The 26,924-nt window shown below is 41.6% G+C and overlaps 1 long non-coding RNA gene across 1 annotated transcript in view; it reads right to left on the bottom strand.

Moving 5' to 3' along the window:
* Positions 1-26,924, bottom strand: part of LOC122454577 — a 97,102-nt gene that overhangs the window by 49,476 nt on the left and 20,702 nt on the right. Inside the window, exon 2 of the long non-coding RNA XR_006273442.1 lies at positions 9,902-9,967. This is a non-coding gene — a long non-coding RNA (uncharacterized LOC122454577). The remainder of the gene's footprint in view (positions 1-9,901; positions 9,968-26,924) is intronic.

Genomic DNA, 26,924 nt, shown 5'->3' with positions numbered 1-26,924 from the left:
GTGGAAAGATAACTGTGGCCCTAGCAAATAGTATGTGCCCAAAACCTGTTTTTAGAACTAGGTAAAATTGTGTTGGGCTTCCATGATGGCTCAGTGGTTAAAAAAAAAAAAATCTGCCTGCCAACATAGGACATGCAGGTTCAATCCCTGGGTCAGGAAGATCCCTTGGAGAAGGAAATGACAATCTACTCCAGTATCCTTGCCTGGAAAATCCCATGGATAGGGAAGCCTGACGGGCTCCATAAGGTCACAAAAGAGTTGGATGCAACTTAGCAACTAAACAACAGAAATTAAGTTGTATAAACATACCTGGGGATCTAGCTGAATGCCTGCCACACAAAGACAGTCTGCTTTTGCACTGAAAATAATCAAATCATATTGAAGCTGGGTAAAGGAAGAGAGGGAAGAATTATGGTGGGGAAATCACAAAAGACTAGACACATCTTTTGTAAAGACCCACGGGCACAGAAGTGGTTATGACTCAGGTCAGTCTAAACAAGGTTGCCTGTTACTTGAGCACTCTATTCTAGTGAATGAACAAATGAACGTGGCACAAAATTTGAGGAAGTTTGTTCAAGTGGCTGATAGGAAAGAATGTAAGTTTATAGGCTACTTGCCCTAAAAAGCAGATCTTGGCAACAGATTAGAATAAGAAAAAAATATCAGATTGGCAGTACTTTTGTCAAAACTATCAGAGGAAACCAAGTAACAACTTCAGCATTTGAATGTCACCCTAAGCTTCCAATGACCTGATTGGTTAAGTCTAAGTGCTGTCAGCTCCTCAATGGTAATTTTTTTCATCCTCTTTTGTATTATTTCCTAGGGTTATCATAACAAACGAACAGGTGACTTAAAACAGAAATTTATTGTTTCACAGTTCTGGAGGCTGTAAGTCCAAAATCAGGATATAAGGAGGGTCATGCTCTCTCTAAAACATGTAGAAGAAAATCATCCCATGCCCCTTCTCACTTCTACTATTTGCCAGCAAACCTTGGCATTCGTTTGATTGGAGATCATCATTTCATTCTCTGCCTCCATCATCACATGGTCATTTTCATATTATCCTCCCTTTGTGCATCCTTATTCCAAAATTCCCTCTACTTACAAGGATATGGTCACTCTGGACTAAGGGTCCACCCTACTCTATCTAGCACATCAACTTAATTGATTACATCTGCAATGATGTCACTCTGTTCCCAAATAAGATCACATCCTGAGGTACAAGTTGTTAGGACTTGGACATATCTCTCTGAGGACACAATTTGACCCATAATACCTTCTCTCAGAAATAGAATCAAGAGGTACTTCCCTGATAGCCCAGTGGCTGTGCTCCCAAAGCAGGGGCCTGGGTTCAATCCCTGGTCAGGGAACTAGATCCCACATGATTCAACTAAAAAAAGAAAAATCCCAAATGCCACAATGCAGATAGAGGATTCCCCACGCTGAAACTAAGACTTGGTGCAGCCAAATAAATATCTTAAAAAAGAAATAGTATCAAGAAAGACATACAGCAAAATTAGTGAATAATTATAAAAGTCAGTTATTGGAAATCTTCATCAGTTTAGGCCATCTGAACCCCTTCAGCTTCTTGGAGTACAAATGGGAGTCATGCTTATTGGTGTTCAATTTGTTTTACCCAGGAGGGTATACATGAGATAAATATGATGACGATGATAACGCTGGCAGCCTAGCACTGAATGATTATGATGAACCAGGTAGTTTTCAAACTACTTCACGTGTCGTCGTCACTGTCCAGTCTCTTAGTTGTGTCCGACTCTCACATGCCAGGCTTACCTGTCCTTCACTACCTCCCAGAGTTTGTTCAAACTCATATCCATTGAGTTGGTGATGCTATCCAACCATTTCATCCTCACCCCCTTCTCCTCCTGCCCTCAATCTTTCCCAGCATCAGGGTCTTTTCAAATGAGTCAGCTCTTCGCATCAGGTGGCCAAAGTACTGGAGCTTCAGCTTCAGCATCAGTCCTTCTAATGAATATTCAGGGTTGATTACCTTTCGGACTGACTTCATGTGTACTAATTTATTCAGTCCTTTTGACCACTTCATGAAAAAGGTTCCTATTACCATCAGCATTTTACAGATGAGGAAACTAGGGCACAAAGAGGTTAATTTATTAGTCTGAAGCAGAGCAGCCAGCAGAAATGCCATTCCAGCATGTCTGTCAGTTAGCCTCACCTTCTACTCTAAAGGCCTCAGTTCGATCACATTGAAGAGGAGAGCTTCCAGACTTAGACACTTTCCACCCACCAGTTCCTCGAAAATAAATGCATGAAGGAACTATCTAGCTGGCCTTGTACACCTTTATGTCAGCCCCCATTTACCTTCCCATGTGAAAGGAAGGTACACGTGCCTGCCCATATGGGGATCTCTGGGAGGCAATACAGCCGGCATAGAATGGGTCCTCTTAATACTAAGTTTTTCAATATTTTTAGATATAGGAATATGAATTCCTTCCTGAATAAAAAAAAATGAATAGAGGGTCACCAGTCTAAGTACAACATGTGCCAAGAAAGTGTGTATTACGGTTATTATTTACCTAGATCTCAGAGAGCCAGGATGACTTACAGCAATTAAGACATCAATAAAAACAGATCTCATTCTCTTGGGACTTCTTGGATGAATTAGAAGAGCATACTGATTGGACTTGTTTGTCCGTCCATGCATTTAATTAGTTCCAGCAGACAACAAAACAAATTCTTTCTTGTATGCTTATCAAATCTTCAATGTCCTAGGATGACTTTATGTAAAAGCAGCATTCTGCTTTTACATAAAAATTTCATTAGTGGATTTGATCATCATTGGAGCGTCAATGTTAGGGATAGAAACACATTATATGATGTAAATGATTTCCCATAAAATTTAGAAGCTTAAAATGTGTGCATTCAAAAGTGATGAAACAATAACCAAGTTAATCAATTAAGCACAAAGCTTAAATGAAATGTAGTCTCCCACCTTAGGTAGAATTATAGCTGTTAGTGCCACTCTCCACATCTTGAGACGTTTCTTTCTGGAGAGAGCAAAAATGAAGCCTGCTTTCTATGTGTCTGCTTTCCCTACTCACCATCTGAGGACATTTAGAATCTGATTTACCTCCATGGAAGCCCACATAGCACTGCTTTTGAGGAAAGGGCACAATCTGCAGCAAAGGATGTGTGTCAATAGGAAGGGTACCTGACCTCAGAGTCCATTTGTCCTACCATGAGTATATTCATCCAGAAGCAGCAGCTCTGATAGAATATTGGAATGGCTTATTAAAGAGTCAGCTAAAACAGCAGTTCAGAAATGAAACCCTCCAGGTCGGGGAGCTCCCTCAGATGCAGTGAGCTGATATACAATCCTGCACCCTAATAGCTAAAATATATTGGTCTAGGGATGTAGGGATGAAAGTAAAATTGGCCCCGTTCACCACCACTTCTGGTAACTCACTTTGTAGCTGTGCTTCCCATTCCTACAACTTAGGTTTTGCTGGATTAGAGGTCCTCGTTCCCAGTAGGGCTATCCTTCCACCAGGGAATATGAAAAAGGTTTCACTGAGTCAGCAGCCACAACTGCCATCTGGTCACTCTGGGCTCTTCATGTCTATGGACCAGCAAGCAAAGGAAGGAGGTATTAAACTGATGGGAAAAATCTTTCTTAATGATCATGAGGTGCTGAGCTTGCTCTTACATAATGGAGGCAGAGAGGAATATGCCAGGAACTCAGAAGATTCACTGAGGTATCTCTTGGTGCCTTCCTCTTGATGGTAATGGTGAATGGGAAATGTAGTGATCACAGCCTAACAAGGGTGTGGTAACCAGGGGGACAGATTCTCAGAGATAAAGGTCTGGATTATTCTATCAGGAAAGCAATCTAAAGCAGCAGAAGTAATAGCCAGGGATAGGGGAGATCTAGAACGGATGGTGGTGGAGGAGAAAAAGATGACAAGTGTCGATTACAATCTCAGAACCAGTTGCAGCTCCAGGTACTGTATATGCTTTACTAATTTTTTATATCATTTTAATGAGACTGTGGCTGACCATGACCTTGAAGAGGTCATGCATGCCACATAGTGGCAGAATGGGCTTGTTGTGGGGCCAAGCAGATCTGAGAGTGGAATACCGCAGTCAATATGTCTGAGATTTCTTTCAAGCAATGCCTTGAAGAGTTACTGATCCACAGAACATACTTTTGGGAACACAGTTTTTTCCTTCTATTTAGATGATTTTGTTCTGCTGATTTAAAAAGTGTATTTCTAATGATCCAACTGTCTCCTTAAGTGATAGACACTTATTCCCATTTTAATCTCCACCCCTACTCCACCCCCCCCCCAAAAAAAAGGAAGAAAGAATTTTGACAGGAACCAAAACTGTTGTCCCACCCTGGGTACTCTCAACTACTTCAGTATATCTAGAAATCACTCTGGTTGGAGAATACCGATGTCCACATTTAGAAAGCAGACTCTGGCCTCATAGAATATTATCATTTAGAACCTAGTGTTTTCTTAGGATGTGTTACTACATTTATACTCATTACAGGGATTACCCTAAAGTGATGGGGTCACTTAGCTGAAAAGTCAACCTTACCCTAGTGAATTCTAACATTTGAAGAGATCAGCGTGACCTTAAAGGATTGCAGTGATGTCTGTCTTTCATTTAAGACTTCTGTGTCTCAGTAAAATTTGGCTTGTAAATATGAGCTTGCTTGATAAGGGTAGACTGAAAAGATATTGCATTTGTTAAAGTGTAGAGCCAAAAACACATTTCTGAAAAAGGGGAAAAGAAAAAGAACATCTCTCCCCACCTCTCTCTCTCTTTTCCCATCTCTCTCTCTTCCTCCCCACCCCCGTCCCTTTCTCTGTCTTCACCCTCCACCCCACCCCACCCCACCCTATGTCTCCCTTCCCCCTCTACCCCTCACCCCCCATCTCCCTGTCTCTCTCTCTCAACTTTAAATAATTCCAAAACAACTATATACGTATGAATGTTGCAAGTCTTCATACTTCTCTGACTCAGAGCTTAGTGATTTTGGTAATTGTGAGTTGTTTTCAGAACATTACTTCTTCATTTGGCTTTTCTGGCATCAAACTGGATGGCACGTATCCATAAATATATTAATCTGTCTGTGTCATCTTTTTTAGTTTTGCTTTCTTCCTGAATATTAACTCCCTATTTTTTTCCAACTCCTTGCTCATAATAAATTTCAGAGCAAAGCAATATATTACATCTTCCACACAACTTCAAATTCACTATTTCACATCTGTCATTTGAAGATAATCAAGATTCTTTCACTGCAAATGACTCAATGGTGTGTTCTGAAAGAAGTAAATGATGGATTTCTTCTCAAAACACAAAGAAAAAAGTATTGAAAACACTGCATCCAAGACAGTGTCTGAAAAGTAACATTAATTACATCTCCACATACAAATAATATTTGGTTCATCTTAATTTTCTCTAAGTTCAGTAATATCCTTTTTTTCCTCTTTTTTCTTTTTTTTTTTTCAGCCATGCCTCACAGCTTACAGAACAGAATCTCAGTTCCCCAACCAGGGATTGAAACCAGGCCATGACAGTGAAAGCCCAGACTCCCAACCACTAGGCCAGCAGGGAACTCCCCAAGTAATCTTCTTAAAACCACCATTCTGCTGACCCATTATAATCCATCCAATTTCATTTCACCACGCCAATAACTGTAATGATGATAATAGTAATAGCTGGAGTTTATGAAGTGCTCACTCTGCATCAGGCATGGCCCGAGTGCCTTGCATGCATACCTACAATCCACCACTTCTGCACATCTCTAAACCTCCACCTTGATCCAAGCCACGACTGTCTATAGCTTGAAATTCTACAGCAGCCTCCTAATGAGTTTCCTTTCTTAGCTCTTTATAATTCATTCTACATATAGCAGCTGGAGTGATCTTTTATACAGCATTTTAGAGCACATCATTCAGTAAGGATTGTGAAACTAACAAGCTACCACCAACAGGAAGAATTCAGGAAAGGTCAAAGGAGAGCGGAGATACCAGTCCATGTGTCCTACCAACCTCCCAGAATCCTTCTCACTGGAATCCATATTGGTTGGGCAATGTACATTCTACCAGGAAGGGCCCTAAGTCAGGATGATTGGCCAAAGAAAACTCGGAAGCTAACCCCAATACCATAAACCCCCAAGACTGCAAGTCACATGGCAGAGCAGTTCTCCTGGGTTCCCTTAACCTGCTGCTCTCTGCCTGGGCACCCCTTCCCAATAAAATCTCTTGCTTTGTCAGCACATGTGTCTCCATGGACACTTCATTTCCAAGTGTTAGACAAGAGCCCACTCTTAGGCCCTGGAAGGGGTCTCCCTCCCTGCAACAATCCGTGAGGAAAAAGAAAATATTCCAATAGTGGCACATTCAGTGCTTTTTACCTGGTGACAACATCAAAAGATCCCCTGAACGCATTTCAAGAAAGGGTTTAGAGCAATGATTCTTACCCTTTTGGAGGGTGATAAACAATTTTGAGAATCTATTAAAAATAAGAAATTTTATTCTAGGGGGAAAAAAAGGACTCTTTACATATAATTTCAGAAACTCTTAAACCCAATGTGTAGTTTTGACATGGAGAGAAGAGTTTTGGGGTTTTTTTCCCTCTGGAGCATTAAAAGGAGTTTCTGGGCTTCTTGGCAATGTATGCAGGTGTTCTCCCCTCCCTGGACAAGCAATTGAGCAATGATAATGTCCTAAAGTCTACGCCTTTTCTAATCTTAAAGAGGAAGCCAACTCTTGGTTTCTAATAAATAGAGCTCAGATTTCAAGGACCACCCAGGCCCTTACTGATGAATCTTTCACCCCTTCATTCGACAAATATTTGTGGGCACCTACTATGTGCCTGTATGCGCTGTAGACTCAGAGGGTACTGGAGAGCAAGGTGTGGCCCTTGCCTTGATAGAAGCCACAGACCCACAGGGAAGGCAGATATACAAAGGGATAATTTTACTCTAGAGCACCGTGGAAACCCACTTTCTATTCCTGTTGCAGTAGACGGTAAGTATCATTTAATCAGCAGCAGAGTAAGAGAAATCCAAGTCTTCAGACTCGGTCTGGCCAAAGAGTTTCTGAGAAAAGTCCATAAAACACATTTTCAAATACACTTTCTAGGTTCTCCTATACGACATGCATGATTCACTTAATTTTACAGACCATCTGGAACATATAGTGCTGCGGACTCAACAGATGACTTTTGAGTGAATGGGAATAAGCCTTGATGAAACTGCCTTGGAACATTTTGATCTTACCTACTTCTGAGCTGCAGAAGTTATACTTGACTAGAAGCTAGGGGCTCCTGGGGCTTTGGGGAGAGGAGAATCCTTCCTTTAGTTAAAAGCACTTTATACTAAACATAGTGTAAATGTAGAAACAGTTTGTACTATCCAGCTACATTCCCACTCTCTAGCCTCCATAAATGTGAAAAGGGTAACATTAACTGAAGAATAAAATGCTGTGAAGACACATAGAAGAGGCCTTTAAACCCAGCTTTGAAGGAGCAGAGTAGCCCACCTGAAGAGTAATCGGGAGTTAGCCAGTTTTTTGAGCAGTAAGTGATAATAATATAGATTGTGTCCAGACAAATAGAAGAGCATATGCAAAGGCACCGAGTCAAAAAAAAAATATTCAAAATTCTGCAGTCCACCTCTGCATCTGTGGACTGTCTTTAATCTGGGCAATAACACTGGTTGAGCTTCTAAGTTTCCAAATCAGTTGAGCTAATCTCTAACAGGTAAGGTATATCCTTTGTGCTCAGTCACTCAGCTGTGTCCGACTCTTTGTGACCTCATGGACTGCAGCCCAACAGGCTCTCTGTCCATGGAATTTTCCAGGCAAGAATACTAGAGTGAATGGCCGTTTCCTACCCCAGGGGGCCTTACCGACCAAGGGATAGAAGCTGCGTCTCCTGCACTGAGAGAACCACAGCTCTCTCTTGCATTAGTAGGCGGCTTCTTTACCACTGTGTTAGTTTCCCTTAATCTGCAGCAGAAACAAATGCTTTACATTCTCTTCAGAGTATAACCTCAAATATCTTTGTACTACAATACTGAAGGTGAGAAACAGGCCCTTCTCTTGCTGTTGTTGTTCAGTCCCTCAGTCGTGTCCGACTCTTTACAACTCCATGGACTGCAGCACGCCAGGCCTCCCTGTCCATCACCAACTCCCAGAGTTTACTCAAACTCATGTCCATCAAGTTGGTGATGCCATCCAACCATCTCATCCTCTGTCGTCTCCTTCACCTCCTGCCTTCAATCTTTCTCAGCATCAGGGTCTTTTCCAATGAGTCAGCTCTTCACATCAGGTGGCCAAAGTATTGGAGTTTCAGCTTCAGCATCAGTCCTTCCAATGAACACCCAGGACTGATCTCCTTGCAGTCCAAGGGACTCTCAGGAGTCTTCTCCAACACCACAATTCAAAAGCATCAATTCTTCGGTGCTCAGCCTTCCTTATGGTCCAACTCTCACATCCATACATGACTACTGGAGAAACCATAGCTTTGACTAGATAGACCTTTGTCGGTAAAGTAATGTCTCTGCTTTTTAATGTGCTGTCTAGGTTTGTCATAGCTTTCCTTCCAAGGAGCAAATGTCTTTTAATTTTATGGCTCAAGTCACCATCTGCAGTGATTTTGGATTTCTCTTGCTAAAAGTTTTTAAAATGCTGTGAGGCTAGTTGTTTCCTCGACCAGCAGTTTACAAATTCAGGGTGCTTATGTTCAAGAGCCTGATGTTTACTCATTAACAGCTTATACCATTCTTATGTTTATATGGGCCCAACCAAGGATTTTAAAACACTGCTCTGTCAGTTTGCAGCACATTCAAATTGCTATACTTTCCAGCCAGTTCTAATCTTTAAGTCATGCATTAGCATGATAAGAGGAAGTCACCTCATTCAATCTATAATAGTAGTCCCTACCATTGCTTAAAGCACATTTTTTAATGCCAAAAATGTTGCTACATATATCTCATATAATCTTCATAATAACCCCAAACAGTGGGAATCATTTCTCCTATGGTGCAGATGAGGAAACTGTAGCTCAAAGGTATTAAGTAACTTACCGAAGGTCAGACAGCTAGACAGAGGGAGAATGTGACATTTATGCTATTTATCATTGCATGTGTTGTAAGCCTTCCAGTAACATATTCTAATCTTAAGTTTACATTGGTTTGAGTCTCTTTCATGGATCATTTTTAAAAGTTTCTGAACATTAAGTATTATTAAGTGTTCTTCTTACTGTAATTAACTTATATAAAAAGGAAAAAATATTGTACTATTGCAGTCTAGTCAGTAAGTACTCCTTGATTTAATTTAAATGTTTGTCTGCCTTGACTCCTTCCTCAAATTATAATAAGCTCTTTGAGGCCAGGACTGGGTATCCTTTATGTCTGGTGGTATCTTAAACAGATTCAGTGAGAGTCCACCAAAAATTAGGTCATGAATTTACAATGGGATTTCAAACTGCTGTTATGCTTAACATTAGGATTTCCACTTCTGTAAAAATTATCTCTTTTTTGTAAAGATAATAATAAAAAGAAGAATCTATATACACACTGCAAAAAGAATGGAAGGAATTATACCAAAAAAAAAAAAAGAATAGTAGTTCTCTTTGGTAAGAGAATTATGGATAATTATTTTTCTTTTATTGTTGATTTTTCTGTATTTTTCTACCATCAATGCATAGTACTTAAATAATTGGAATAAATTATGTTAAAATATTAGATCTAAATCAACAAGTAAATATTAAAAACTTTAGAAGTTTTCATTCCCCTCCAAATGTCATTGCTTTCTGTTTGGGCAAGTTCAACTTCTTAGGACTCTTCATTCTGTTCAACTACTGATGACACATAACTATTTTCTCTTGAGTACTTTACACATACCTTTGTTGTCCTTTCTCCTTGGTGACTAGTGCCCAGCACCTCTTGAATTTCTTCAAATTTTCTGTGCTAGAAAAAGGAAAGTCAAGTGAATCAAATGTGTCACTTTCAAATTGGACAATTTTGCAAATAGATTACTGATGCAGAGCTGAATATATCAAACACAGCGAATGACACTTTTGTCCAAGGCTACAGGCTTTCCAAGTTGATGACTGCAGCAACTAAAGTTGACACTAAAATGAGTTGGATAATTTTAAAAGCAAAACAAAGATTAGAATAAGAGAAGTGGGCACCCAGGAAATATCAAGAACAAATAAGTTTGCAGTGTTTGTTTTGTTATGGTAAGTCTGCTGTCATTGTTGTGGTTGCTATTTATCATTACCACTGATGAATACTACTAGTTAACTTTTTGTGCAAACTGCTTTTTTATCTTTTTTGTTAGTGTAATTTCTATTACCAAAGTCAGGGCTAATGTATGTCAGTGCAGGCTGTGAAGTACTCTTCCAATATTCTCTGTATTTGTAACTTAAATTTGTCACCAAGTAAGTTACAAAATAAGGTCACATTTCTTTTCATGTCCTAACCATAGTGATGCTAGACTCTTAAATGCCCACCATGAGAGGAAGACAAAACTTTCTATAGGTTTTTCACACCCTAAGTAATTTCTGGCATTCTTTGCACCGTTCGTTCGTGTTTCACAAATTAGTCCTAGTGCTTACTTGTCCCTTTTCCCACTCTGCCCGCCAAGCTCTGTAATACCCAAGCTCTCATGTCTCATTCTGTCATCACAGAACGTGCTCACCCAGGCTGCTCACTCTGTGCAGACTTTATCCAAGCACAGACACTTTTCCCTTCTTGCTAGCTTTAAAGGCACAACCAAGACCAGTCAGCAGGTTGGCCAAAGGTACAGTGAAAGTTTGGCGTGTATAGTCGTGAGTGCTAAGCACAGCCTATATTGCTGTTGCCACTCCTGGAGCTCACAAACTCCAAGGCCAATTTCAGAGTCCCTGCCTTGCTCTCAGGTGTCTCCAGTGTAACGGTGGGGTCAGTTCATCTTGAACACCTCTTCCCACCAGCTTTAATGGAAATCTCTAGACCACTTTCTCCAAGAGTCGTGGGCTCCTAATCCTCTGGCCCACATAGCAAAGATGGTCCTTTCCTCCATAAAATTCAAGGCCCACTCCTTTTCCACAAGCATGTCAGGGTGGAAACCTCAGAGACTTTCAGGGAAATCATTCATACCAACTTATAGGTTGAAATTAAACCTCCATGGCTCAGACAGCACTATCACCATGGCTCAGACAGCACTATCACAATACAGATAGCACATTTCCAAAAAGTCTGTGTTGTTCATTCTTAATTAACTGTGGCAGGTACAATGCTACATAGTCCCCAAGTTTCATTTCCTTTTCCTCTTTGTGAGGATACAAGAAGACAGTGTTTCCCAGAGTCCTTTGCAGTAAGGCTGGAACAACATATCTAATCTGGCCGATGGGCTACAAGTATAATCTTTTTCACTGAGACAGTGAAAAAAATCCTTGTACAACCCTCTATCTCCCTTTTCTTCTGCCACAGTGGTCATAGAAACTAGGTTATCCAGATATCAATGGCTGGGATGCTTCAGTGACTTCCGATAAAGGAGCCACCCTAGAGAATTAAAGTTATCTTGGATATGTTAAAATAAAAATTTACAAAGTCCTAATTATTTCACAGTGTGCTGGGTTCAAAGACATATGATGAGAAGATAGACATGTTTCCTGACTTCATGATCTTAAGAATTATTTCAAGCTAAGGAGTTTGGAACCTATCTTAAGAGCAACCATGAGAGCTTGAAGGATTTTAAGCAAGGATTGACACGGTCCAGTACTTGTCTTAGATCTCTATGAAAGATATATGAGAAAAATACTTAGGAAAAAAATAGTAGTGACAGTAATTCAGGGGAGAGTTGGTGATGGCCTGAACGAATAAGGTAGCAGCCAAAATAAGTGGAGTTTGAAGATGCAGTGGGTGCAGAGAGAAAAAGATGGGTATGACAAGTACAATCTACAGGTACATGAAAATTTAAATTCCTCTTAGTTTTTTGTTTCAGGAGACTGTTTTATAAGAATCTGTACACATTTTTACAATTTACTAATAATGTTTCAAAATAACCAGAAAAGCCTTAGCTCTGAATTGGCACTTCCACCCTCTCAGCACCACAAGGCCTCTGATGAGGACTGCTCTCTAGCATTCAGAATCCTTCACTAGACACTTTCATCTTCACAGCTTAGAGAGCTCCCTGCCTCTGATACAGGAGGACCTGCAAACTCAGAATGGTGGGAAGAACTACATGTGAGGCTATCAAGAATTGCATTTCTCTTGCCAAAAAATTGATGCTTTTGAACTGTGGTGTTGGAGAAGACTCTTAAGAGTCCCTTGGACTGCAGGGAGATCCAACCAGTCCATCCTAAAGGAGATCAGTCCTGGGTGTTCATTGGAAGGACTGATGCTGAAACTGAAACTCCAATACTTTGGCCACCTCACGTGAAGAGTTGACTCATTGGAAAAGACCCTAATGCTGGGAGGGATTGGGGGCAGGAGGAGAAGGGGATGACAGAGGATGAGATGGCTGGATGGCATCACCAACTCAATGAACTTGAGTTTGAGTAAACTCCGGGAGTTGGTGATGGACAGGGAGGCCTGGCATGCTGCGATTAATGGGGCCGCAAAGAGTCGGACACGACTGAGTGACTAAACTGAATTGCATTGAAAAGGGAAAAAAGTATCTTCTTCTCGCCTCTTCTTATTAAACAAACTCTTTAGCTCTTCCAATCAACCAACCACAGCTCTCAACTTCAACCCCTTATCTTTCTTTAATACAGAGTGGACCTGACAGGGTGAAGCAAGAAGAATCGTGGGAGTGTGGGAGCGCGGGAGTGAGGGAAGGAGTGAGTAGGGGAGGGAAGATTGGGGGAGGGGGAGTTGGGGGAGGGAGGGCAGGAGGGAGGCAGCTGGAACTTGGCCATGGGGAACACAGGGGCAGGAGTGTCAGGGCTCACCTTCATTTCACCCTATTTGTGCTCCCACCCAAAACCTGGTCTCATCTCCACACAGGAATGAGACAGAAAGCAAGGAGTTAGCCCAGGCCGCTGTGCCAAGGGAAAGTTAATCCCCAGGGGTAGATCAAAATGCATAATAAGAAATTTTTAAATAACAAAAAAAATTAATTTTAAAGAACATCCCCAGAGGTGAAAGCAGAATGGGAAAGCGCCCCCACGTGGCCTCCAGACCCAGCGGACAGCAGTGACACTGGGCACTGCTTGGTAAAACCACCACCATCACACTTTCTTTACTGTCGGCAGGTTACGCGTGGACAGGCCTTTAAGGATCAGCCTGGGAACCATCCTTCTAAACATTCTTTCAATTTAAAAAAGATGCATCACTAACCTAAAAGCTGACTTTGTAGTGATAAAAACTTAGGAAATGGGACTGAATAAGCATTATTATATCCTATGATATAACCTAGAAAGTTTGGAAACAAAATCAATTTCATGGTAGCTTGTCTATTTGTCATGTTTCTCATTTCATAAAAGGAAAATACAGCCCCCCAAAAGGGCAATGACTTTAACTATTTGAGTTCTGTATAAAAAGATGAGCTTCCTCTGTATACATATTCTTATCTTAGGAATCCTGATAAATTAGACACTGACTAATGAGAAGGAGAAAATGGGACTAAAATGTCTTAAATGACAAGAAATGTATCTTTTCATCCGAAAGAAGTTCATGGTAGACTAATTCGATGACTCAAAAACTCATCAAAAATCCAAATTATTTCTGGTTTTTTACTTGGTCTTTTTTGGCATGTTGACTCTTATCCTCATGATTGATTCAAATCACAAGATTGCTGCCACAGTTCCAGGTATCACGTCCTCACACGCAAGCAGACAAAGAAGTTTCTCTTACATGTATTTCCTTTAATAAGAAAGGAAAACTGTTACAGAAGTCTCCTAGCAGTTAGTCAGTTCAGTTGCTCAGTCGTGTCTGACTCTTTGTGACCCCATGTCTTCCAGCACGCCAGGCTTCCCTGTCCATCATCAACTCCCAGGGCCTACTCAAATACATGTCCATTGCATCAGTGTTGCCATACAACCATCTCATCCTCTATCGTCCCCTTCTCCTCCTGCCTTCAATCTTTCCCAGCATCAGGGTCTTTTCCAATGAGTCAGTTCTTAGCATCAGGTAGCCAATGTATTGGGTTTCAGCTTCAGCATCAGTCCTTCCAATGAATATTCAGGACCGATTTCATTGACCAAAATTGTACATCCATTGGCATAAACTAATCACTTGGAGGAGAAATATGAGTCTCTGATTAACTTCAACAAACCATAAATCACCTCTTAGAGCCAAATAGAATTATCCCCAGGGCACAGGCTACAGATTCTCTGATCAGGAAGCAGAAAAGCAGGAGGGGGAAGTAAGGGGAGTGGGGAGGAAGAGGAATAAGAAGTATAAGGAGAAGGGAAAAAAAGGACTTGGTTGTTGAGGAGAAAGATAGCACAAGAAGCTTAAATGGCAGAGCATCATTCCTGCCTGGAGGCATCAGGAAAATCTTCCAAGAAAAATTAAAACAAATATTAAAGGCTGAGGAGGGGTCAATCGCTAACACAGGCCCAACCTGGGGCTCCACACACTCCATCTGAATTCAGACACTCTTCTTCGTCAAGGCTCAGCCAGGAATCATGTTTGTCTTTTATCTCCAAGAGGGAGCAGGGGCTGCCAACCTCATTGAGCTACTCACTGACTGAGGTTCTTAAGCCAGGGTTGAAACCCCACCCAAATCTGTCTGCTTCACAAGAGTGAAAGATGTTTCTCTTTAAATACAGAGGGAATTAATAATGACCTTTAAAGTTTAACTTCATACAAAAAAACTCATTACCTCTCAAATGGCTAACTAGTGGCTACAGAGAGCAACAATAACAAAATGAATAAATATACAACGATAACAGAGTGGGCATTTGGTGATGCTGTCATTGACCATTCTTTAGAGAAACAAGGGCTCACAGCAAGGCAGGATAACTCAGAGCTCTCTGTGCCCGGCAAGTGCTGAGGAAAAGCCCATCAGAAAAAAAAGAGAGAAAGTAAAATGCATACAAAGGCCTCATGTTGTTCCATTTGAACAGAAAATGGTACAAAGATGAAAACAGAGGAGGCACACGGCAAAGCCCAGTAACCTACAGCCCTGCTAAATAGAAAACGCAGAGCCTCACCACAGGGCAACTCCATAAAGCCGCTGTGGATGCCATTTTGTTAATTGTGTTTGCTATGACACCAAGCACCGCTTAGCTGGGCTCCCCGAGTGTCGCCATAATGGCAATCACTTGCCAGGAGCGAGAGTGATTTTTATTTGATATCCATACAAAGCAGAAGCAAATGAATTACCATAATGAGAAGCAACATAATGATGTGGAGATGTACAAACTGCCATTGTGTTTAATAACAACAAAGCCTTCCCTTTTGAATTAAATTTGCAGGAAGATTCTTATTGAAGCATCATTGTACTGAAACCAAGTTGTTTGAGGAAAAAAAAAAAAGACTCTCCAAAGTATTTCAGGCCTATGATTACTAGAAAGGTTGTTAGGAGAATATTTTTCAATTTTTATCCTCAGTAAAATCGACTTAGTTGTAGCACTACACAGCTGTGATTTGTGGAGTAAATGGCAAAGCTAAATGTGCCGAAACCCAACATGTTCCCTGAGCAACAAAGGGATGGAAGGCAAATGTTACAGTATTATTGACAACACTGGTAATGCTTGTATAAGCATCTGCTTCATAAAGGGGGAAAACCTACATTATAAACAAAAGGAGTTTCCAAACAAGGCCTGCCAGCTCAAATTCTGGCTTTGATTTGAATTTTTACTTGTTAGTACAGAATTTCCTCTTTTTACCTTCTCCCCCCAAAATAAAAATTTCTCTGATTTGCATTATGGAAACCTCCCCATGACTGACTCCACTTTTTCTCTATGATTATTTTCTATATTTTCCTGATATTCACATGTTTCCCACCACTTGATTTTCAACGTGAATGAAGGTATTGTATAGCATGACATTAATTTAAACCTGTTTCCATGATCATCCTGAGGGTACTGTCCTCTTAGAGGCTGGTGTGTGAATGCAGTGTGTCCTTCCCTATCTCGCCACACTCCAACTCTTTCAATGCTACCATTTATATCCATTTACAACAGAACATCCTGGTTTCATTAAGGGCCAAACCCAGGGCCAAACCATGGTCTGCATTAGATTGAACCAGCCCTGGGAAAAATCTGAGTTGGAATGCTACAGGACTAGAAATCCGGAGCCTTGGGTTCTGGGTCAGCTCACCCCTAAAAGTGACGGAGGCAAACCAACTTCCCTGTGTCTGTCTCAGTTTTCCCAGCTGTAGAAGAGGCATGATATCTGCTCCACTCACATTCACAGGAGTATCCCGAGAGTCAAATCATATTCAAACGCTTTGTAAACTGTTAAGACTATGTTGGTGAGAAACAGCAGAGATCTTTTAGTAAGCCCAAACCACATCCAGAGACTCATGTAATTTATAAGAATCTATATTTTGGTTTTTGTCCTTTTATCATCCAATAAATATTTATTGAACTTCTCTAACATTATTATTATTCTGTAATTCGTTGATGTAAGGCACAATCCCTAGTGCTATGAAAACATATGTATATACCATGATGGTCTGCTCTGAAGGAAGCCAAACAAAGTGAGAGAAAAGAAACACTGCATAAAAAGACAATAAGAAACAGAGTTTGTACATAAGTACCAATGGAGCTTCCCAGGTGGTGCAGTAGTAAAGAATCTGCCTGCCAAGACAGGAGACACAAGAGATGTGGGTTTGATCTGTGGGTTGAGAAGATCCTCTGGAGTAGAAAATGGCAACCATCTCCAGTATTCTTGCCTGAAAAATCCCATGGACAGAGGAGCCTGGTGGGCTACAGTCCATGGGGTCACAAGGAGTCCGACACCACGGAGCACACACACACACCAACGGGAGACAGTATAACAGTGATGGAAAGAACGGGCTTTGGCATCATAACTTCTGGGTCTGAATCCTGGCTCTATCATTAACTTACCATGTGACCTCGGGCAGCTTATATAACCTCTCTCTATCTCAGTTTCCTCATCTGTAAAATGGAAAGCGTAATACCTACCTTATGATCTACTTGTGGGGAATAAATGTGTTAATACATCAAAAATTCTCAGAACAGTACCTGGCACATACATAGGATACACTTAATGTTAGGTGAACATCAAGACATCTTAAGGTGCAATTATTGAGAGGGTGAAAGAGCATTAAAGATTATGGTCAAGAGTGGCTCAGGAGTTCTGACCTAGGGATTAAAGGTTGGGAAGGCTCAGTGGAGGCAAAGTGAAAGGGATGAGGGACGAGACAGCAGGAGCACTCTGGACAGGGCAAATGGCCTGCATGAAGGTCCCGAGCCTGGTCTGTATGAGGTGCCTTTGCGCTAGTATGAAGAGAAGGGTCAGGGTTTCCAAGTGGAGACACTAGGAAGCAGGAGCACTGAAACCAGATATTCTCAGTGAGATGATAGCTCATCTTTGCTTACGTGACCACAGCCAGAAGCTGGCCATATTTCAAAGCTTCCGGCACACCTTGTTTCTCTACATACAGACTATAGTTTGCATTTACCTTTGGAAGCATATTACTTTTGAATTTTAGAGAGAAAAACAGGCACTTTAACAGGCTTTTTTGGTCCTACAAAGATAAATCTAAATATACTCTATCTGGTATTATAAAGATCTTCACACAGATGTTAAACTGTTTTGCATAATAATGTTGAGGCCATCCCATCAGGCTTGCATAGAATCCACAGAATTATACCTATAGACACCAAGAAAGGGAAGGAAGGAAAAAAGGACAAAGGAAGAGAGTGAGAAACTAGTTAAAAATTATGGACATTACTGCCACAGGAGTGGGAAGGAACTTAGATTCTGCTATGCTCTCCATGGTTTTCAGACCCTGTGCCTTAAGCAGATGAATATCTCACCGCAGTAAATGGAATTCTGAAGTTAAAAGAAATCTTAACACAGAATAGCTACCTCATCTGGTGTTCTGCTGAGGAAATGCTGACCTATTTCAAACTCGAAGGGCCAGCCAGGCTCTACTAGGATTCCTGAGAAAGGTGTGTCCATCTGCAATGTGGCTCTCCTCCAAACGGTTTCCAAAGTTAAGTCCTTACACAGATTTTTCCTTACACACTGACTTTAGAACCTAAACCTCAGGAAAGATCCAGCTCCACTGTACAAAAGATTGTTTTCCACTGGGTAGTTATCCCAACAGATTATGACCATGGAGGAGAGGGGCTAGTGGAGAGCAGGTATGAGGAGGAATATGGGCCTTCTTCAAACCTGTCTTTTGAGGGCTCATGTGCCCAAACTTCAGCTAGGGAAGAGAGCTAACATCTGTCTTAGTGAAGCGAGGTAATCAGGCCCCTGCAGAAAGGCTGCAGACCAGGAACTGAAGTGGGAGAGCCAGTGGGGATCCTGGATGGCCTTGACCTCTGACTCCGGAAGGATTCAGATCTAGTATTTAAAGATCGGGGTAGAGGAGTCTATATTATAATTTCTTCTGTGATTGCTCACATTTTAGTGGAGTCCTGGGTGTTCATTGGAAGGACTGATGTTGAAGCTGAAACTCCAATACTTTGGCCACCTGATGCAAAGAGTTGACTCATTGGAAAAGACCCTGATGCTGGGAGGGATTGGGGGCAGGAGGAAAAGGGGACGACAGAGGATGAAATGGCTGGATGGCATCACCAACTCAATGAACTTGAGATTGAGTAAACTCCGGGAGTTGGTGATGGACAGGGAGGCCTGGCGTGCTGCAATTCATGGGGTCGCAAAGAGTTGGACACAACGGAGCAACTGAATTGAACTGAATTAAACTAAACTGATTTGTTTTTAATCATGAAGCATGATCTAGACTATATTTTGGACCAAGTGGTAAAGGATCCCAGAAAGGAAGCTGGAACAAAAGCCTAGGGAAGCCAGAGTCGAGAAGATTAGAAGGCCTGTGAGGAGCTAATGGGGTCTGATGCTAGGACTGTTGCCCATGATCAGGAAGGACGCTTTTCATTTAAAATATTCTACTTCGGTGAATACCTGTCCTCCACAAGCATGTTTTAAATGGAAATCACTGTACATTTTCCCTGAGCAAAGCAATGAGGAAACTCCTCTCGGGGAGGCAGGACTGGGCCCTGAGAGAAGGTGTTCCCTTTCCAACAGGCAGTCCTTCGGGAGCACCCAGAGCCTGCCTTGTCATCCCACAGCACTGTGAGCCCCTCTCGCTCCACTCGCCGCCCTTTGTTGTAACTGCCATTCTATTTCTGGGAAGAGAGGACCAAAGTGAGAGACATTATGGACAACAGATAGGACTTGGTTACTGATGGGATGACGGTGGAGAAAACCAAACCAAGGGACTTGCTCATTTGCTTGTCTGCTTCCTAGCCCATCCCTCCCCACACACGCTCCATCCCAGTGAAATGTGTCATTATTTCCTAGCTTGAATTTCACACGCCAACAAAAAAATTAGAGCTACTTTATAAACACTGGTCTTACCATGCCAGGCAGTTGGCAAGAAGTTACAGGAGTCTGCAGTCTCTACTTGCTTTTTATTGCAGACAGCACATTCCTAGAGACCATGTCATAAAGTGGATCATTGAAAAGCAAATTACATTTTCCCACAGGAACAATGTTATAATTAGAGGCTGTATTCCTGACAAAGGACTTGGCTTCCTGTAAATAGTAGACAGGAACAAAAATATTTCACAAAAGCAAAGATTCAAGAACTATAAATCCTTATAATTGTTTAAAATAATAAAATTTTCTCCAAGTATATAAACCAGGCAGGATTAGAGGGAGTACACATTGATTATTCAGGGACTCCAATGTACCATAAAGTGTACATTAAAACATAACTACTGTGTGTCATAAATTAGAACCTGAAACTAACTTTAATATAGTCATTACACACTTAATTAACAATGGGAAAGCAGTGAAGTACTGTGGTTAAATGTTGCATTGGATGTTAGGAGATCTAACTTGCAGACTTACCCCTGTCTAGGGGGTAAGAGCTTTGTAAAGTCAGGGGCTGGACCAGCCCACGTGGGTAGGTAGGAGCTGCACAGAGCCTGAATCAAAGTCATTTTTACAATGAATTGTCCAGGTTTGGGTTGTCACTTTGAAATAGTAAATCATTTTCTCCAGGTTTTTGTCTCTTCATCCAAACAAGAAGCTGAACTGTAAAATCTCTAAGGTACCTATCAGCTCCAGAATTCTAGGACAGCCATTTTGCTCTCTTAGAATTCAGAAGCATTTCTGGCTGTGGTCAACTGTCATCTTGGTGAAACTTAATTTGATCCTCTAGTATTCATCCCCTTCTGTGGTCCCGAGCCACATTCTGGGCTTGGCCATGTGAATGACTGGCCAATGGGACTTTGTCAAGCAAAATACAAGCAAAGGCTTAATAAATGCTTGCAAAATAGGACTTGTTCTCTTGAGACTCTCCCTCTTGGAACCCAGGTACCATGCTGTGAGGAGTCCAAGACTCACAAAGAAATCATATAGAGGAGAACCAAGAAATCTGGTAGACTTCCCTAGCAGAGCTTCCAGTCAACTACCAGTACCAACTACTAGTCATGAGAGTAAGCATCTTGGACACTACACCCCAGTTGAGCCCCCAGATGACAGCAGCCCCAGCTAACACCAGGTAGAGCAGAAGAACTTCCCAACTGAGCCCAGTCAACCCACAGAGTCGTGACAGATGGTAAAAAACAAATGTTTTAAAACAATAAAATTTGGGGTGATATTATACAGCAATAGTTAACTGAAATTATAGGAAACAATTTACATGGCTTTGAGCTTTTGTAAAAAAACAAACTGTCCAAGGTAGACTGGAAAATGTATATTTTTCTCTATATGAACTTTCCTATATTGAGAAATATTCAAAATATTCCAATTATATTAAAATAGACTCAAAAATACTGCAGTGGTGCTCAATAAATATTTGCAGCAGATTAATATGTTTCCTCTTCCTGAAAAATATTTTTCCTCTTCACTTTCTCTTGAGAAAGTAGAGTTGTTCAAATGCACAATCAAATAAAGGTCACAAGGAAATGATATGTGCTATTCAGTCATTCTACTTGACACTGTTGACAGCTCTCAGAACACTGGGATAATCAATAAAATGATTATCAAGCAAAGCAAAAACTTTAAAATAGTACTGCATCATCATGTCTGGTCAACATTCAGGAAACTAAGTTCATGGCATCCGGTCCCATCACTTCATGGTAAACAGATGGGGAAACAGTGGAAACAGTGGCTGACTTTATTTTTCTGGGCTCCAAAATCACTGCAGATGGTGACTGCAGCCATGAAATTAAAAGACGCTTACTCCTTGGAAGGAAAGTTATGACCAACCTAGACAGCATATTAAAAAGCAGAGACATTACTTTGCCAACAAAGGTCTGTCTAATCAAGGCTATGGTTTTTCAAGTGGTCATGTATGGATGTGAGAGTTGGACTATGAAGAAAGCTGGTGCCAAAGAATTGATGCTTTTGAACTGTGGTGTTGGAGAAGACTCTTGAGAGTCCCTTGGACTGCAAGGAGATCCAACCAGTCCATCCTAAAGGAGATCAGTCCTGGGCATTCATTGGAAGGACTGATGTTGAAGCTGAAACTCCAATACTTTGGCCACCTGATGCGAAGAGCTGACTTATTTGAAAAGACCCTGATGCTGGGAAAGATTGAGGGCAGGAGGAGAAGGGGATGACAGGGGATGAGATGGCTGGATGACATCACCAACTTGATGGACGTGGGTTTGGGTGGACTCCGGGAGTTGGTGATGGACAGGGAGGCCTGGTGTGCTGCGTTTCATGGGGTCGCAAAGAGTCAGACACGACTGAGTGACTGAACTGATCATGTCTGGTAAGGCAGAATATACTTTTTCCTGATTAAAAAAACAAGCTGTTGGCATTCAGAGCTGGAGAGAAATTGGCAAATTCAGATGAAAATGTAGGTTTTCCTGAAGTAAAGGGATGAGACCCACAACTTTTCAAAAATGATTGAAACCTATCAGCGGTGTCCCAGATCAAGGATCGGTGACAAAGACAAGGAGTCTGCTGAAATAAAGTCAGCATGGGGAGTAGAAAGGGACTGAGTCAGGGGGCCTGCCCCCTATGAAGTCAGGGAGTAAAAGGAATAACAGTTCTGAATCTGTATTGTGCTCTGGGAAGCAGCTGTGTGAGTGAATAAAAAAATGTCTGTCAAATTGAAATACCTGCTCAACTTTGGCGTGAAATTCCTCTGACTAGTCATTAATAAGGGGTGAAGGATGATCTTTCCTCAAACCCTGAAAAACCAACATGGGGGTGGGACTGCATGGTACTTGAGGCTTCAGTCACTTTCCTCAGACAGGGCCATAGTGTCGTCCCAGAAATGATGACTCAAGAGATTTTTTGATTTCCCTGCTTTTGTTGTCTTACCAGGATCTGCAGCTTGGCAATGCATTAACCCAAAGAGAAATAAGTTCCCAGTGATCATTACATGTTTTCACTCTTAGAGGAGCATGTCTCAGCTCTGGCTCTAGCAGCAAGATAGGTCCTTAGGACACCAAGGCTCCTAAGGTTTATCCCAGGAGGGTAGAACCAAAAAAGCTGGACATTCAGTTGAGTGAGATGGCTCAAGCAATTTAACTAGAATCCAAAAAAGAGATATGGTTTTACACCATACCTCTAGGCTGGTAAAATAGGTTGCATCCATGTAGGGCATTTTAAAACATCTCTCAGATTATCTATGACACGTATAAGTAGTAAGTAATCTTTAGTGAATGCTTCTGTGTGGCCAGGTACTGTTTTAGATTCTTACATACATTGTTCACTGAATTCTCATATATAATTATGAGGTCGGTATCTTACAGAGGGAATGAGGCACAAGGAAGTCATTTAACTTTCACATACACAGCCAATAAATAGTGAGGCCAGAATTCCGATCCAGTGTGCTCTGAATTAAACCACATGCACTGTCTTCCTCACACCCCAAGCTTGATGCTGAAATGTTAGGGGGCATAGCACAAAGGAAGCCTTCAATGAACTTGAAGGTGAGGGAGAACAAACTGTATTTACTGCTCTGCAGCAGCTATGTCAGAGACCTACTTTCTCTGTATCTTTCACTATAATTAATATACTCAATAATATTATCCAGTGAAGATAAAACCTGTTTCTAGCACCAAACTAAACCTAGGACCAGAAATCAGTTGTCAACATCCTCACTGGAGCTTGTCACAGTATCCCGTGTGTGTGTGTATGTGTGTGTGTTAAGTCACTTCAGTCATGTCCGACTCTTTGTGACTCTATGAACTGTAGCCCACCAAGCTCCTCTGTCCATGAAATTTTCCAGGCAAGAATACCGGAGAGACTGCCATGCCTTCCTCCAGGGCATCTTCCCGACCCAGGAATCAAACCCTCATCTCTTAAGTCTCCTGCATAGACAGGTGGGTTCTTTACCACTAGAACCACCTGGGAAGCCCTACAGTGGATTAAATCATATTAGGAGTGTGATTAATGCATTAGGAGTGTGGTCCTGCTGCAGAGACAAAGCTCAGAACATCAGCTCTCCATTTCTCCTGGCTTGGTTCATTAGAGCTCTGAAAGACAGCTCCTACATTTTTGGGGTTCTGCATGTATATGGTTAGTATCAATTAGTGGCAGTATTTGCTATTGATATATCACTTGATATTTGTAAGTCCTTTTCTTCGGGTGTCTGTGCATGGCTGGTCTTTACAGCCACAGCTCTGCACTGACATCACTTGCCCAGAATTATTCCTCCTATGGGTTAAATGATTTGCTTATGGCAATTGCAGAGGTGCGTGTTAGAGAATACAAGATGAGCAATAAAGAGAAAGGAGAGAAAAGGCATCACAGTCTACTGTTTAGGGAAGTCAGTGAAAAGCTCCAAGAACCAGAAGCTTGATTTTACTTGTTTCTGTTTATGACCATAAAAGTATTATTATTACTAAGGTTATTTTACATTGTATGATCCTTTTCAGCTGAGAGACTCCAAAGGGCTTTGTAAACTTTGCATGTGGCTTCACTGTTCTCATGGAGCCATTGCTCTTTCTTCCCTCTTACTAACAGCAAAGGCGGTGATGGTAGCAATAATCAATAGATAAAACCAAAATGCAGACATTGCCACCTCCCCCAACTCTGTCCAGTGTTAAAAGGGGGTTAATCTTTGCCCCCATGATTCATTTTCTAGGCAGGAAAAGGTTTTAGCAGCTGAGCAACCATTGGTGAGCGCTGAATTCCTGCCTGTTTGGACCACTGGGGACAATTAGAGCAAAATGAAATTGCTGACATCAATAGGGGAAAGGCTGCAAAGAATCCCGGCTAGAAATCTTAAGATTTGCTCCTATTTGTTACAGTGAAATACAGACTTTATTGCCTTAAAGACACTAACACTGTAATGCCAACTCTGAGCATATGAAACACAAAAGAAACACAGGGTAAGGTCCTAAAGAAGGATATTTAGAGGAAATGAGTAGAAGCTTAAAATAGAAAAACCGGGACATGTGTGATGTAAACCAGGGAAGTCTCAAGGCTGACAGCCACATTAACAACTCTGAGCGAGCAGCGTAACCCAAAGTCCCAGGGCCCCAAGCCCCAGAAGCCCAAGCACCTGGCTGAGAGCACGCTGTCTTAGGGGCCTGTTTCCCGTTTGTTATTAAGTGCACTTCTCGGTGGACCCAGAATCCGTTTCTTGAGAATCACGATCTGCTTGAATCAGAAGGAGATTTTAACTTAGCTGGAAATTTTTAAAGCTGTATTTGGTACAATACTAGCTGTTGCCAGCTACCAGAGAAGTTCAAGAAATATGGGCTTCTTTATTCTTTTCTCCCCCTTAAAAAAAAAAAAAACCGTGGGTTAGATTCCACACAGTTTGGTTGTATTGTACTTTATTTTTAATTATGTAACAAATACATTTATAGCATTTGCCATGTGCCAGACACTGTTCTAAGTGCTTAACATTATCACTCATTCAAATGTCATAACGGCCCTATGACACAGGTGCTACTGTTTTGTAAGAGAAGAAATTTACAGATAAGGAAACTGAGGTACAGAGAGGGTAAGTAACTTGCCTACTGTTACACAGCTAATAAATGGTGAAGCAAAGATTTAAACTCAAGGAGTCTAAACAAGTTCATGTTTTTACCACTCTGCTATTCTGCTTTCCTTATATGTGCTAAATTATACACACAAATTTTCAGAGGCAATTTTCAGTGGAACACCAGGAAAATATTATCAAAGCAAAGGACAATGAAAAATTATAATTTAAGAAAATGGCTTTAATTTTTAGGTTGCTTACATCAAAATCTTATTTTTAAAACCATTATCTTAACCTTAAATTCTAAGACATTTTTTTCCTAAAGGAAGGAGCCATGCATTTTTCATGGTGGTGGTTCAATTCTTTCTTAGAACTTTAAAGAAGAGAGGGGTTAAAGGTATAAAGGGTTTGACATACACAGGAGGAGGGATCAGAGTGATGAGCACCTGAGTTCAAATCCTGGCTTGGCCACCTACTATTCATATGAATTTGACCAAAGAACTTAATCTTTCTATGCCCCCGTTTCCTGATCTATAAAGTGAGGATAATAATATTGCCCATCTCATAAGGTATTGTGAGAATTAATTAAAATAATACATGCAAAGTGCTTCCAGTGCCTGGCTCGTGAAAACTGGCCGTTACATTGAGAAACTGGACAGTGGAATATAACGAGAATTAAATAAAAGACCTGAAACAGAGTCATCTCTGCTATGAGTCCTCTGGGGGAACTTGTGTAAGGTGCCTACATCACCAAGAGCAACAGGAGGGCCTGCCCACCCTGCCATGTGATCTGCAGCTTAACTTCTGAACTCCCCACCCCTCACCTCTGAAGGCCCAGCTCAGCCCAGCCGGCCCCCGATCCCCGCCCTGTACTTCATTCGGACCCCGCTCGGGGCCGCAACCCTCACTGGCCCCCAGAGTGGAGCCGCTGCTCAGGCCGCCCGGTGGTCAACTGTGGGGGCCGACGGGCTTGGTCTAGAGCTGCGGCAGGGGTCTCTCCTGGGACCAGGTATCTGGGAGGAGCCGCATGTAGTTCTGCCAGAGCAATACACTCTGTGGTGAATTCTGCTCTTCTGGGAAGGGGACGGCAGCCGGAGGCCTCCAGACTGAGCCCCAAGGATGACTGCTTCTACTTTTGGTTGCTTCTCTTTTCCTTCTGCTTTTAGTTACATAGGTCATGCATGCCTGCTGAAGAAGGACTGTGAAATGACACAGTAATAGGGTAAAAGCTCTTCCTTACTCCCACTGCCTTATCACATTTCAGACTTCCCAGGTGGCGCTAGTGGTAAAGTACCTGCCTGCAAATGCAGGAGACCTAAGAGACACACGTTTGATCCCTGGGTCAGGAAGATTCCCTGGAGAAGGGAATGTCATACACTCCAGTATTCTTGCCTGCAGAAGGCCATGCACAGAGGAGCCTGTAGGCTACAGTCCATGGGGTCGCAAAGACTCAGACACAGCTGAAGCGACTTAGCAAGCAAGCACACACCCATACAGTACTCTCTTTTTACCAAAAAAAAAAAAAAGGAGTGGGAGGACTAGATTGTTGTCTGCAGTTTTCTTCACCTTGTTTCTTTCACTTAAAAAATATCACATACACCTTTCCAAGACAGAACACGTAACTCATTTTTACCAACTGCATATTCATCCATTGTGTGGAGCTTCAAATTTTATTTACTCTTTGCCCCAATGACAGTCATTTTGGTTTGTGTTGTTGTTGTACAGTATGATTTTTTTTGCCATCATATTGAGTGTTCCTGAGAAAACCTTCAAACAAGTATACAAGTATTTCTGCAATAAAGAGTCCTAGAAATGCAACTGCTGGTTCCTAATATGTGCGGTTTTTTTTTTTTTTTTTATTTTAATAGG

Source organism: Cervus canadensis, chromosome 16 (genome assembly GCF_019320065.1).
Source record: "Cervus canadensis isolate Bull #8, Minnesota chromosome 16, ASM1932006v1, whole genome shotgun sequence".
Classification (NCBI taxonomy): Eukaryota; Metazoa; Chordata; class Mammalia; order Artiodactyla; family Cervidae; genus Cervus; species Cervus canadensis.
The sequence above is the reverse complement of the archived record's forward strand: the minus strand, read 5'-3'. Positions and strand labels throughout refer to the sequence as shown.